This window comes from Aedes albopictus, chromosome 2 (genome assembly GCF_035046485.1).
Source record: "Aedes albopictus strain Foshan chromosome 2, AalbF5, whole genome shotgun sequence".
Taxonomy (NCBI): Eukaryota; Metazoa; Arthropoda; class Insecta; order Diptera; family Culicidae; genus Aedes; species Aedes albopictus.
Genome location: NC_085137.1, coordinates 377,835,007 through 377,850,223, shown reverse-complemented (window position 1 = coordinate 377,850,223; position 15,217 = coordinate 377,835,007). Strand labels below are relative to the sequence as shown.

Below are 15,217 nucleotides of genomic sequence, written 5' to 3'. Positions count from 1 at the left end.
CTGGCTTATTATCTGTCACGCTGGACTTATTCAGGAAAATATCTAGAGATTCTTTCAGGAATTTCTTTCAAGATTTCTTCGGTGAATTGGTACTGGGATTCCTTCAGAAATTCTACCGGGAATTCATCCAGGAATTTTTCCGAGAATCCTTCTAGGTTAAAAAAAAAATATATGAACAATTCATCCTGGAAATTATCTGGTAATTTCTTCATGATTCCTCTATAAATTTCCTTTTCGATCTTCCTTTATATATTCCTTAGGTGTTCTTCTAAGGATTTCCCAGAATTTCCTCTGGCATTTTTAAAGGAATACAAATTCTTCTGGTGATCAAGCTAAGGTTTCTCAAGCCATATCTGCTGGGATTTCTCCCAGAACATTTTGTTCAGGAATTCCTCCGTGGCAGAGCGAATCTCGTCATTTTTGGGTCGCATCCGGATCCGATCCGATTGAATAAACGAACGTTTTGACAGTACTTAGGGTGGATCTGGGGCGAAACTAGTTCGCTTTAGGAATAACCGAAAACGACATTAATTTCTTGGCGTGTTACATTTGCCGATCATAGGTTTGCTTTGACAACGTTATTTGATTTAGAGTTTTCAGTAATTGGAGGAAAACATACCGTCAAGGGGGGTGTCATTGGGCAAAAATTGATTTTTATATTGTTTTGGTTTATTTCAAGTATAAATGCTTCAACACATTTCAATTAGAAAAGATCGTCACGAAAACGTAATCGGCCAATGCTAAATATACTGTGCTTGGCTGGGCCACCACTAGGTGGTGGTAGTGAGCAAACGTCAAACAGGAGCAAAAACGATGCATCGACCTACTACTGAATATTTTGAATCAACCGTTGAAAAGGTGATCGATGGGATGCGAGCAGAGTGTGATGTCAGTTTCTCTGTGAGTAATTCGACACTGATTTTTCATTTGGGCCTAACTGACATTTTCAAGTTCTCTTCATCGATCCTCTCTTTGTGTTATCACAGAATGTGTATTGAATTTTTCAAAGATTTTTAGGTTGAAATGCGAAGAAGACGACTATATGTTGCTATAGAAACAAAAAGAATAATGATTTTGTTTGTTTTGATCAAGTTATTAGCGAAAGAGAGAGTCCACGAAGAGAAATCGATCAAGTCAGTTTGGCCCTTATGAAAAATCATTGTCGAATTGTAATTCATTACATGTCCGGTGTTCAGCTGTTTTCTACTGGGCATTTTGAAACACCGATTTTCTACGCCGAACCATAAAATTCACATCCATTTTTTTGTTTGTGGTGTCGTCAGACGACTGGCTAATCACATCAATTTTTCTCAATGGAATATCAACCAAATGTGACATTTTCTACATTGGACGGTTAACGCAAGTTATATATCCTTGTTCATCACTTTAAATCAATTTTAGTTTAGTTTTAGTCTTGATTTTTGGCCCAAAGTTACCCCCAGGTCCAATGTCACCCCTACTGGCGGTATTGAACTTTTAGATGTCGACGGGAGCGCGTGTTATCCCGATCTTTCCTATGGTCCACTGCACGAATTTATTCTGGCCTGCTTATGCCGTTTTTCTTTTTTAACCTGGGTTGGAACTGGATTGGCGGAAAATGTGTAAACAAACAACGTCAAACAAACTTTAGTACAAGCAAAACCGAAGTCGAGTTGGGGTTGAAACTGTGATCTGATCCAGTTCCAACCCAGGTTGGAACTGGATAATAAAGAAAAACGACATTTACTCTCACGCGAAATTTGACGTTTGAGCGGTGTCGGCACCTCTCAAACGTCAAATTTCGTGTGAGAGTAAGCAGGCCAGAATAAATTCGTGCAGTGGACCATGCGTTATTAAGAAAAGACCTGTAAATGGTTGCGAAAACAACACCGTTTTGAACGTAAAATTACAATGACAGCTGTTTGTTTACCGCTTCTTCTTTCTCCCCGGTGATCGTCGTACTCAAGCTGTGTTGCTATCCAAGCCGACACAAACGAACCATGACGAATGACAACGCAGCCGGCGCAGCGATGGCTCTGCTGAATGCTGATCGCAACCCCCCCGTAACTTGACAGATGAGCTCAGTTTCGCGTACCTACTTGCAAATCGCAGATGTCGCTACTGTTCGTAAACAACGGGTCCATCCTTCACTGACGCAACAATTTTTGTCCATGCGAAAACATCTTTTTGTTTCGTGGTGAGTGGAAGCCAACAAGAGGCTAGCGTTTCGTATCAAAAAGACGTATTCAACAGAAGTGCAAACACTAATGTTTATTAAATTGAAGTTATTTTGATTTTTCTTTTTGTTGTTGTAAGATATGTAATAAAAGAACATGTTTAAACGGTCTTCCATATTAATTGGTGACTGCGCATGCTAGACCAAACCGAAGATCAAACTCGAAAAAAAAAAAACATCTGCAAATGATTCTTTTTAACTTCCATTTTGACTTGGCCACCAGATATGTAGCTGTAAAATGTTAGCATAAGTAACCTAATTTATTATTTGCTGGTGCTTAATAACCGCACTAGAAAAAAACATGAGCTTCTTATTAACTTTATGAAAGTCGATTACTTTGCCTTTACTTGTTTTATAGATATAATTTTCGCTTCTAGTAAACAAATTCATTATGCCACACTTAATTTGCATTTATCTACCACAAAAAAGCGGAAACAACAATTAAATGTTTCTGTTTAATGTTTTAATATTTTTTGTTCGGTTTGTTATTGTCGGTTTTCGTCCTTTTCAAAAGTAGCGCTTGCCGCTTTGAATCTGACAGTACCACCCGGACCAAAATTTTTAGGTACGCTGACGTTGTTCGGCAGCTGTCAAGAAACTCCCGGGTTGGCTGATCGTTTCCGAACACCGGCATTTCCAGACACCGCGTAGTTGAAGAAGCCCAGAGCGTTACCTGGCGGCTCCGATCCGATCGGTAGGCGGCCGATCACCTCTTTGCCACAAATTGCTATAAACATGAGCAACTTGTTTCGCTGGTGTTGGTGTAAAGAAAAGCTACACGCAAGCAGCCAGCCACGAAAAATAAAAGAAAGGCAAACGACCCAGCCAGCAGCGAAGCGACCATAACCTCAAAACTGTCGGCGAAGCACTCTTCCACCAGCCACAGACGGATTCCGTCCGGCACAGTAATTGCCCCAAATTTACGTAAATAATTATCAACCAGCACCGAATCAGAAGTCTCGAGAGTACGTGAAACGATAAGCGAGGACAGCGGGCGACGAAACGAACACCCCCTTCTGCGAAATTCCTCCTCTTCCCATCCATCCATCGTACGATTCCGTAAACACTTACGTGGTGATTTGTGTATTGCGTTCAGCGAGCAAAAACGGGAACCAGTTCCACTATCTTGCTCACACTACTCCTTTCTCGTACACTGACTGCGCGCTGCTCTTCCGTTCTACAGAATTTACACAGCACTCTACGATTACTAAATGAATCGCTAAAAGGGCTTAACTTATGAATTGCAAAAAACTACTATCACACAATAGATTATTACTGGATGTATTCCTTCGGGATTCTTGGTATCCCTCAGTCGCGATCCAACTTTCTCGCTACTTTGGAAGATTCTCGCGACAGGAGCAGAAAATGTAGACTGCTCTTCACGCACGCACTATTAGTGAGAAACACTCGCCGTTCAATTTTCCTACTTTATTTTTTGCGAATCACACCACGCACTCTCTCGCTGTCCTCCCCGCGAACACGGAAAGCGGCAGCCACGGCACACACTAGACACGACTATGACAATCCCGGATCGCTCGCTACTGCTGCTGTGTACTGACTGACTGAGCGTAGTACTGCGGTATTGGTGAACGAACGGTACACGAAATCCTATCGGGAAAACGTCAACCGGATCACCGTGCTCGAAACGCGAACGTCATCCTTCAGAACGCTTGCTGGCTCATTTTGAAGCCACAGAAGATTTTTGCAACAATGGAGAGAGGCCACGCGAAATGGGTGATGTTTTTCGGAGGAAATCGACACTACTTTGATCCGCGCGTTGCTGGATGATTTTTTGGAAGCAGACGACGATGGTGCGCGACGACGGCGGCGGCAGCGGTATATGGTGTGTGTACGTTACTCACAAGACACGCAGAGAGAGGCCAAGAGCGCGCACGAGGCACTGAAATTGCTTGTGGCGGCGATGTAGGTCTGAAGCGAAACTGAACCTCCTGCGAACTGCGAAATGAACTACACTGGTGATTCCGCTGTACTAGCGAGCGAACACACCACAACCGCGACGCGCGACGAACGGAGAAGAGAGTCTGGCAACCGTTGCTTTTGGCTGCGCTGAAGTGTTGGGGGCGCCCTTGTTCACAGTCCAGTCCAGTCTCGCAACACAGGAACAGAACACCGACGACGACGACGACGACTGACTGAATGCAGCGCGAGAGAGAGAAAAGGCCACGACATAAGTGCCTGATAGCACACACACCAGCGTCGTCCTTGACGATCGCGCTGAGAGCAGGGCAGACGGTGGATCAACCTAAGTATTTTCGAAATAAATTTAAAAAATGTGAACATTTATTGTGCAAAATGTTTGAAAATTTCAATAATAAATACCTTCGCTGCAAATTCAAACCTATGAACAAAAATCATTCACTGCGAGGTATGCACTTCAAACGGAATCGCTCAAGTAATTTTCGTTCAGTGCATTATTTTTCCGTGACCGGAATGGTCAAGAAATTTAACACAACAAGCCCCATTTGATTTGACGTTTCGTTTCAGCTCCGTACTAGGATCCGCAACAAAGCGACGCTTTCTTATTTCTTGAGCGATTCCTTGCCTGAATTTCCCACTCATCGAGATAGGCCAAGAAATTTCTTGCGATTTCCGTACTACCCATAACATGGATTTCCGCAAGCCGCTTGAAGCGATTTTTACATGAATCTCTATAGAGATTAGTGAAGTAGTCTCGAGCCATATTGATACAATTTTTATCTTTCAAGGATTTCTCCAAGAATTCCTCCAGGGTTTCTTCTTGAAAGTTCTCCAGTGAGTCTTCAACAAAATCCTCCAAAAATTCCTCCAGTGATTTCTTTAAGCATTCCTAATGGAATTCAAGCAGGGATTTCTCCAGGAGTTCCTCTGGAGATTTCTGAAGAATTCCTCTAGGAATTTCTCCTGGTATTTCATTAGAGATACTTCAAAAGGAATTCCTCTAGAGGTTCCACCAGGGATTCCTCGAGGAATTCTTCCAGGAATTCGTTATACACCTGGAATTTATCCAGCGATTCTTCAAGAAAATCCTCCAGAGATTGCTCTAGGGGTTTCTCTAGAGATTCCTCCAGGAATTCTCACAGGCATGTCCCCAAGAATTACTTCAGGAGTTCCCTTCAGGAGTTCCTCTAGGGATTTCCCAAGGAATTACTTCAGGATTATTTTAGGAATACCTCCTCACATTCCTCCAGGAGATCCTCCAGGGATTTCAATAGGGATTCTTTCAGGGATTCATCAAGGTATTCATTCAGGATTTAATTCCGAAACTCCTCCAAGAATACCTTTAAAAATTCCACCAAGAATTCCTGCAGAAATTCCTCCAGGAATTGATCCAGGAATTCCTTTAGAAATTACTACGGCAATTTCTCCAGGTTTTTTCCCAGGAAATCATTCTCTCGGAGTTTATACAGTAGCGTGGGACACGAAAAGACATTTTACTCCTGTACACTTTTTGAGTTCCATTTTGACCCCATATCAACTGTGCAAAATTTCAGCTCGATCGGAGAAACTATATTTTAGCGCCAGCCGTTTTAAGGTTTCATACGATTTACTATGGGGAAAATCACTTTTTCAAAGAAAAATCGCCACATGTTGCCCCTTAACCCCTAAAAATATATCGATAAATGCTTTCTGTTGGAAATTTTGCGAGGAACAAACCCTCTGAAGACCGCAAAGCGATCTAAGGCATGTGGAAAAGTTATTGACTGAAAACCGAATGCCATGCCAACGCTGTTAAACATGTAAGGAATAACAATAAATAATAAAATCTCGTCATTTTATCGATCGGGTAAGGCTTAATAACTTTTTCCACGAATGTCGCATCGCTTTGCGGTCGTCGGAGATCTGATTCCTCGTAAAGTTATCTACAGAAATCATTCAACGATTTATTTTTAGGGATCAATGGGTGCCCTCAAGCGATTTTTCTTTGAAGAAGTATATTTCCCCCATAGTAAATCGTATGAAAAACTAAAAATGGCGGGCGCTAAAGTATAGTATCCTCGATCGATCTGAAATTTTGCACAGTTGATATGGGACCAAAATGGAACTCAAAAAGTATACAGGAGTTGGAGTTTGATACGATTTTAATCAGTGAAAGTTCCATTGTAACATGATGTCAATTTACTTCGTTTACTACAGTCTATATCAATTTTATATCTTTTGCTCAGTGAAAAGTTTAATGCTGAACTAGAGGAACTAATATATATTTGGGAGGTTTGTTCTTCTTCGTCATGGGTGTTTTTGTTTAAATCTGTTGACCGCAAAGTTTGCATCAAATCTTTCTCTACCAAGCTGAATCATTAAGGAACCAGTTTCAAGAAATGGACTCCAGATTATCGCCAATAACGCAAATGCATAGATAAACTCAAAATAACTTAATGCATCCCCCTCGGAAGAGAATTGGCAGAGATTGTCCGGTTTCTTGACAGTACAAAATGTCATTCAGGATATTTCAACATGTTTGCCGGCAACACACCAGTAAGAAAATGTTACAGTATACATTATAATGTGATGATCTTTGCTTGCCTCTGAATTGCAAGCTGTTCAAATTGGAAATAGTCACAAAAATAAGCTTTCTGTACAACTTGTTTTGCAAGTTGGCGGCAGCCGATGACCAGTTCAACGCCTTCAACCTGAAGACGACTGCTTCAGCGAAGACGGCTCTCAAGACGGCCTCAAACCGTATATAGCAAAAAAAAAATCCTCAAGAAGGTTTCTATTTTTATTGTAACATTTCTTAACTGTTTAATTTTAATACATATTCTGTTTGTGCAAGTATGTGATTGTTTCGTGACGTAATTTTCGTCACTCGCGTGTGTCTAGAGCATTTTGATCAGTCGTCAGCCCAACTAACAATCACTTATTTAACAGGCACCAATATGACGAATTAGTTCAGCATAATGTTGAATAACATTTGAACTATTTTCACGTACAACCTATGTTCGGGTTTTGTTCACACAAATTTGGAGAAGTTATAAAGCATCATGTTGTGCACCAACTTAATTTTTTGTTGTTCAAAACGTTTTACAAATGTACAAGAAAGTTGTTATTAAGCATTGGCAAAAATGACTGAAAATAAATAAAATGCAAAAATGTTGAACTCTTACGAGAGTAATTATTTGCTCACATGTTGAGAACACCTATTATGAAATAAGAATTACGTATAAAATTACCTAAATCCGGATTAGAACTCGAGACCTGTCGATTGCCAGCCGCATGCCTTCCTATCTGCGCCATCCTAGAGATGGTGAGATGCAACACCCAGTGCAAAACATAATCTTCCCATGACTTAATAAAGATCACTCCTGAACTTGTGTTCAGCAGTGGTGAATTAGCACAGCACGTGGTAATCAACTGAACAACGCCTCATACTTCAACGGCTGTTCAGCCCAAAACACGTGTTTTCCATTCTGATTTCGCTGTCAGTATTTTTATCGCACGGTGAGAAAACTTGTATCCAATGCGGCCAAAAAGTGTTGGTACTTATTGAAGATATTGTTTCCAGACGTACTAATTGCGAAATGAATATCTTTTTATTTTTATTATTAAATATCGATCTTTAAAAATGTATGGCAATATGTGGTGCGGTATGGTCATGGACATGGTGCATTCACAGCATCTGTTCGGGTAATCTACTCATGCTCAGTCGAAGATCCGTTAAGCATTTTTTTTATTTATGCTTTTGTCATGGAATCTTGATATTATGTTCAATAAATAGTGCATAAGGATGTTTATGGATATTTGAAATGTGTCGATTTATGAATGCTGTTTGGTTATCTAGGTGACTGTGGGAACAATATTCAGTAAACACGACAGCACTGAAATGTCAAATGCATCGATCCAAGCGTCTCGTACAATCGAACTGCTGCGGAAGATAAAAAATATAATAATCAAGGTACAAGATATCTTGTTACAGGCTAATAATAATAAATAAATGCCTCATTTTTAAGTTGATTACGTCTCTTGGCACTCAATGTTAATCTCTTTTATTTTACGTGATTCGTTTAAAATATTGGTTCTTTAATAACTTGGTTGTCTAAACAGTTTTAGCCATGATTTATCCCATAATCCGAACAAAGTTTCGAGTCAAACTATGACGGGCTGAAGGCGTTTATTTGACAAGTGAAAAGCACATTGTTCAGGAGCATATGCTTATCGATACATCAGCTTAATAAGATGCAGACAAATGTTTTGCCAAACTCTTTTGTTAAGGAATCAATGCTTGTCGAATAAATTTCTTATTAAACTTTTGAAAAGTGTTTTAATTTATCATTGTTGATACCGATGAGGAAAGTCGAACATTGACTATTTTCTCAATTGAAAAATCATTTAAACAGTAATGTGTAGAGCATAATTTTAGTTCAGCTAACATAACCATTATTAAGAAAAAATTCAGCAAGCTTGCTTATTTGTGACTTGCAATTGTTAGTTGGGAGCTGCCCCAACGAATGTACAAAATTCGCTAATCGGGGCCCAACCAGCGAATCCAGGCTGTATTCTAACAAAACACTACCATTTTAAGTGATAATCAGTATCGTATCAAATCATTCAGGAATAATCGGAAGTGGTTCAGTGAACAATATGCAAAATATTTGATGCACTTTTTGTTCATAAGTATGTATATGAAATGGAACTACAGGTCGGACTCGATTATCCGGAGTCGGGTTCCGATGCTTCTGAAACATATATCTGAGGAACGGAATACTCTATAAAACTGAAATTTTAACATTTTGTCAAGCCAACTTTGGTTATTGATTAGTTAAAATTTCAGCTTCTTACAGCAATCCGTTTGAAAAATATTATATTGGGAAATGCCAAAACCCGACCCCGGATAATCGAGTCCGGCCTGTACCATATACTGACTCACAGATGCTTACCCTAACTGAAAGCTTAAACTCTATTCGCATGGTCTTCTGCAGAGTAGACTACTGGAACAAAACCTGCTTCTCAGCTTAGGATTCTATGTTTAAAGTTTATAACTACATTAAAAAAACTCTTTTTCGGGATTTGGATTATATACCGTGTCCCCTGTTGAATTGAATGGGACCTCATAAAAATCGTCTGAATTCATTTTTAATTTGATCTTTATAAAGCATCAAAAATATATTTCTGGTAACCCTATTTGCTGTTTTGTTTGGATACTGCGTTCCGTTCCACCCCATTCAATGAGCAGAATAACATTTGAGCCATTCAGTGTTGGAAAACTTCTGTGGAAGACCTTTCGAAAAATCATTTAGAAATTTTTCTATTTTTTCGAGAATTGGGTTGTTTAGGGAATAAAATATTGCTATTTTCTATAGCCTAATCCAAGGATGGCATCATTAATTTGCAATCAGTTATATTCACTTGCTGTTAACTCGCTTCAAAAACATCGTAGCAAAAATCAATGTATGGAACACATTTTTGTTTTGCCTAAAACTTTGTAGAACAATGTACAGGTCGGAGTAGATTATCCGGAGTCGGGTTAATCGAGTCCGACCTGTATTAGCGTAGCATCAATAGTTAAGTCAACAGAAGACAGCAAACGCAACTCTCCACGGCGTGAATGTAATTTACATTCACGGCGTGGAGAGTTGCCTTCACAGTTAGCTCATGACTTTGGTATGCGTGTGCGACACTAATGTCATTCGGCAAACTTTCAGATAAAACTACAAGGTTAAATTCATCCATACATTGTTTTTTGATAGCCTGCTTCTGATCTGAGATAGTAGCAAGTGAATGTAATTCTTTGCAAATGAATGATCCCATCCCTGGCCTAATCGAAAGAGCTCATTTTTCTGAGTATAACGTGATTTTATTGGATTTCAATGCCTTTGTTTTGATGGTTTAATTAACAAAACAGTTTTTATTTTCGTGGATAGAATGACAGTTCAATCGATAAAGTGACAGTTCGACCCGATCAAAAAAAAAATCCTAATACAAACTTCCTCCAATATTTCGTCCAGGAATGCTTTTAAGAGCGTTTCCAGCAATAAGTAATTTTTACAATGATGCCTCTAAGCATATCCCCTTGAATTTTCCATCAGCGGTACTTCGAGGAGTTTTTCCAATCATTCCTCCGAGAGTTTATTCAAGAATTCTTCAGGAAATTTTTAATGAATTTCTTTAGGATTTTCTTTAATTTTGGTAGTTGATTCAGTAATTCCCAAGAATAAATAAATAAAATAAGATAAAAAAAATAAAAAAAATTAATAAATAAATAAATAAATATTTATGATGAAAATATTTTCAAATTGTCAAAATCAAGTTAAAATACATCTTAATATTTCAATTGAGTTAATATATAATTAAATTTCATATTTTAGAAAAAATAACGATTTTTTTTTTTGAAAAGTTTCACGCAATGGTCCTCCGTAATTTGTATGCATCGGGCCAGCACTGTGTAACGGTATCCGTGTACGTGAGGCCATCTTCTCTCCAAAACGTCGCGACGTCGCGAGAGTCAACATTGTACCCTTTAAAGGCTCAATCACCAACACATTCATATTACACCTTCGTCGTTCGTATCCTTCGATGCTGAGCCACCATCGCAATCGAAGCAAAAACGGCCATCAGCTGCCAGCTGTCAATGCATTCGTGGGTGAGACGAACGGGTGGGGAGGGTTTTGATTGTGGGATCGACGGTCGGTCGTCGAGTCAACCGACATCGTGAGAGAGAGATAATAGAGAAAGAGCGACGTCTCGCTGGAGCGTGAATGATGCGAGAGAATGTAACGGTATCTGTCACCGCGACAGAACCAGGGCTGTGCGCAGCACACGGTGTGCGGTTTGACGTGCGTTGATGTCAAGTCGACATCTGCCGGTTTTGGAGTGAAGCGTCGGACTAATGTTAAGCTAACGCGTTGTTTGATTGTACTGTTAAAAGCGGATTTTATTATTTCGGTTTGATTGGTGTCCATGATGATTGAAACGACTAGCATAAACTTTTTTAAGCGCTTTTGTGAGGTATTTGTAAATGGTACAGTTTTTTTTTAAAGACACGGACACGTTCAATGCTTCCAGTGAGCTTTTCGCTCTTTTAAGGAGGCACGAATGTTTCAAACACGTACAGTTGAAGTACATTACAAGACACTTTCCGTCCGTTATCTATAATGCATACGCAGAAATTGCGTAAGCGATGAATCCAAAAAACGAAAATCATTCTAAAAAGAGATCGACGAAGTCTTGTTGATATGTACATATGTGGAAAAAATAGTATCAAAAGGTATAAAATAATCGATGGGTGCCAAACATTTATGTATCCAGGTAAATTGAATAGTATTACCTACTGCATTTCATTTCGAATATGCGTAATTGTATATTTAAAAACTCTTAAATATTGAAATAATAATTATAAAAATTATTTAAAGATCACACTGTCTCATTGTTCAGATGCTGTCCAAGCAACAATTTTAATTACAACACAAGTGTTGAGAACCGTTATAAAACTTGAGCGACTTCATGATGGTTTTATTAATGTTCTTAGGTGCTCTTGAAACCTATTTGACTTGGGTAATGAAATAATTTGAAATGGTTGCGTTTATTGTTATCCATAGTAATTCAGATAATGACTGAATGTAGTTTTTTGAAATGAATACACACGTTGTACTCTATTTCCTTTACAATATGATCAAATCGAGTGCACTGGAAAGATTACTGTACGGTACAGGTTCAATTTTAAACCAAGAAATTCCTTCCTTACTGGGTGTCAAACTTTTACGTACATCTCACGTTGTCAGTTCTCTCCCCGAGCACATTTCCAAAATATTTTGGTTTCGTTTGGGTGTCCTAAATGCATGAAAGTACAAACACTTGCAGTGTTGTCTAAATAAAAATTCGAGACGGAAAAATGCGTAAACCAAACACTAAATGGGTTATTTGTTTATTAATCATGATTTGTAAATTGACAGCACATTTCCATTCCGAACTCTTCCACGAGCGCCAGACTTATTTTTTTTCTCTTCAACTTCCTCAATGGTTCCTCCAAAATATTAAATATAGACCATTCATCTTTTCGTTCTCGCTTTCAAGGTATGACTGTTATGTTTGAACGCGCGATCGGTTTTCCGATGAGATAGGGAGCGTTTGATTTTTTCTGCCTTTACGGTTATTTAGCATAAATCAATACACATATTGGAAAAGAAAATATCCTGTTCCATGATGATGGGTGGAGGGATTTTTTTTACAACGATTTACGATGGGAGTGAGAACTACGTGTAAACAAGTCAAAGTGCGCAATTAGAAGCCAATGATGCCAATGAATCAAATTGGCACGGCCTAATTGAATTATTTTATTGGGTAATTTCTGACTGAAGCGGTCGAGCGAATTGTGATGCTGACGGAAAAATGTGCTCCAACGGAAAAACTCTCTCCTGGCTGAAAGGGTTGCTCGGAGTGCATGCAGCTTTTTTTTTTCTTCTGGTGGTGGGTCGAAAACTTTGATGGGAAAATGTGATCGCATGGGAAGTATTATACACATGCATACACGTATCGACCTATGATTGGTGTATAAAAATGGAACGATCACCTGGTCGGTTCTATTTCTAGACCCTCTCGCGGAGGATGGTTCGGTATAACTTTTGCAACTTTTTTGCCGTCGTATCGAGATATATTTTTGAATGTTTGCTACGTTTTTTTTCTGCGGTTGTTTTTGGCCGTCGCAAAACTCCAGAGGAGGAAAGTGTGTATCACATTAACGTTGTCCTATCACGATGGCTATCGACGTGATCCAGTTGATTTAGAGCAGGGACGGTCAATCCTGGCCACACACAAGCACTCGAGTGGCGATTTCCACCATGCTCCTTGTGTAGCTTAGTTTTATTTAGAACACTTCTGTTTTTTTTTCTGGGTGACCAACAGTTTTGCCTTTCCCCGGAGATCACTTGAGTGGTTCAGTGCTATTTTTAAAATTATGATTTTAATTCCGAATGATTTACTGTCAAACTGACGTGAACAGGCACTCCAATGATCAGAAATTTTCACAAAGATCACATCAATTTGTCCACGATCCCACTAATTGCTCCAGTTGATTTGCATTAACGGGAGAAATCTGTATATCACACCACAACTCCACTTCAATAGTCACTATATCGATCGATATCACAGTTTTCAGCAGTTTATCGTAATCACTTTCGTCCCAAATAAGGAAACTCAAAGCATCACCAAAAGCTAAACTCCAATCAAACTTACACCGTTCCGTAGGCACTATCTGTATGGTACTGATGGACTTGACCAAATGAAACGGAAATCCACTACAAAATAGTGCGGTTATATAACAGACCTTAGGCCCAGCCAGTAGCGAGCCAGGCTAAGGTTACTGATGACGGCAAGCAGCGCACTAGTGAAGAGATCGTAAACGACTTTGCGTTCACCTTCGGTCGCAAGGATCGCCGTGAAAATTGCCACTTGCGCAGTTGGCGGTTTTCCTGGTTGGTGAAAAACCAGACGCGCGCGCAGTTCTCGGCGATCATCAGTCGAGTCACGCCGGGAGCGGCGAGAGGTGAGAGCGCGGCGCAACGTTTCGGGAGAATGAGTTTCCAACACGACGAGAGCGACGAAGGTGCGCGCCCATTCTTTTTTGGATCTGTCTTGTCCTACAGGCAGAGGCAGCCAGTCAGCGATCCCAGATGGCGGTGCGGATTTTCCAATCGTTATCCCCGGGGAAAATTATGGCCACTCACCCAATTGGAACTCGACAGGCAGGCAGTAGTGTTTTGCCGGGCTTCGCCACAGCGGTTAGGGCGAGAGTGAGTGCCGCGCACTCACCACTCCCAGAGAACTTTTGCGATGATCTCGATGGTAATTATTTTTACTCAGTCCCAGGGTCGCGCATGTAATTTAAGATTAAACGTATACATTATTTTTAAAATAAATAATTTCACTGTTACAGCCAGAGGCAGGCCAGTGACGGAAAGGGAATTGTAAGCTTTTTCACTTCCATTCTGCGCGGTTCAAAAGGGAACGCGGAGAACAGTGGTTGATGCAAATGTTTAAAAATAACCGTGCAAAAGCTGTTCCCGCCATATTTTGTACTGCCTGCGAGTTTCGAGCCAACAACTACTGGCTCTGCTACTGCTGCTGCAATCATCGTTATTGTCGCGTCGGTGTAATTGAAAGTGCGCCTCGTCAAATGCATTGAGAAGGATGAAAATGAAAAATTTTACTTTTTTCCTGGCAAGCGAGATTGGTTGATGCACTACTGTACGAGAGTGGTTTCGCTTTCCACTATGGTATTTTCTCATAACACACAGGACTTTCTTTTTCGTGTCGTCAAAACTTGTAGGAATGTCTTTTCGTGTGCTTCACGGCTTTGTACATGTGTACTTCTATTGTTATTTTAGGATCGGTTCGCTTTGACAGCTTGAGGTCACTTCCTATTTACAGCAAGGCATGCTGAACGTATGAATTATCGACAATATGTATTATTTTGGGTTCATAACTTATGCCGTTTTTCTTTTTTAACCTGGGTTGGAACTGGATTGGCGGAAAATGTGTAAACAACCAACGTCAAACAAATTTTAGTACAAGCGAAACCGAAGTCGGGTTGGGGTTGAAACTGTGATCTGATCCAGTTCCAACCCAGGTTGGAACTGGATAATAAAGAAAAACGGCATTAGTACGAATTGTTACAAAGATGTTAAAAATGCTTTGACATTCATGCACGCGATTGATAAACAAATGTAGATTTGAATAGCGAAAAGAAATCCACGTGCTCCGGTGGGAGCCCACGACTCTCAATTCGCTAGACGGGCGCTTCTGTTCTCCAAGCTACGCAGCCAATTGAGCATCTCCGTCCTCTACAGTCATAGAACTGAACTCCAAACCTCCTTCGGATGGAATTAGTTGTACATCTACACGTCTCTATTGTGTGCAATGTGCATGAATGTCAGAACAAGAGAAGAATAGGCTTTAAATTGTCGTGAGCACTGTCGGGCATTGTCTATCTGATGGCATCAGTGACGATTAGTGAGCCGTTGGATTCTTGACGGGTCCGATTAGTATTGATGCAATTCAGAAATCCTATGCAAA

The 15,217-nt window shown here is 40.0% G+C and overlaps 1 protein-coding gene across 5 annotated transcripts in view; it reads right to left on the bottom strand.

Moving 5' to 3' along the window:
• Nucleotides 1-15,217, bottom strand: part of LOC109425692 (calcium-transporting ATPase sarcoplasmic/endoplasmic reticulum type) — an 84,955-nt gene that overhangs the window by 51,245 nt on the left and 18,493 nt on the right. The window contains exon 1 of one of the 5 annotated variants that reach the window (XM_062853023.1): nt 13,379-13,525. The exons of 3 other annotated variants lie outside the window; for them this stretch is intronic. The gene's annotated coding sequence lies outside the window, so the exon portion shown is untranslated. Of the gene's footprint in view, nt 1-3,286; nt 4,168-13,378; nt 13,526-15,217 lie in introns of those variants that run through there. One more of the 5 variants, XM_062853022.1, reaches the window with a different exon arrangement.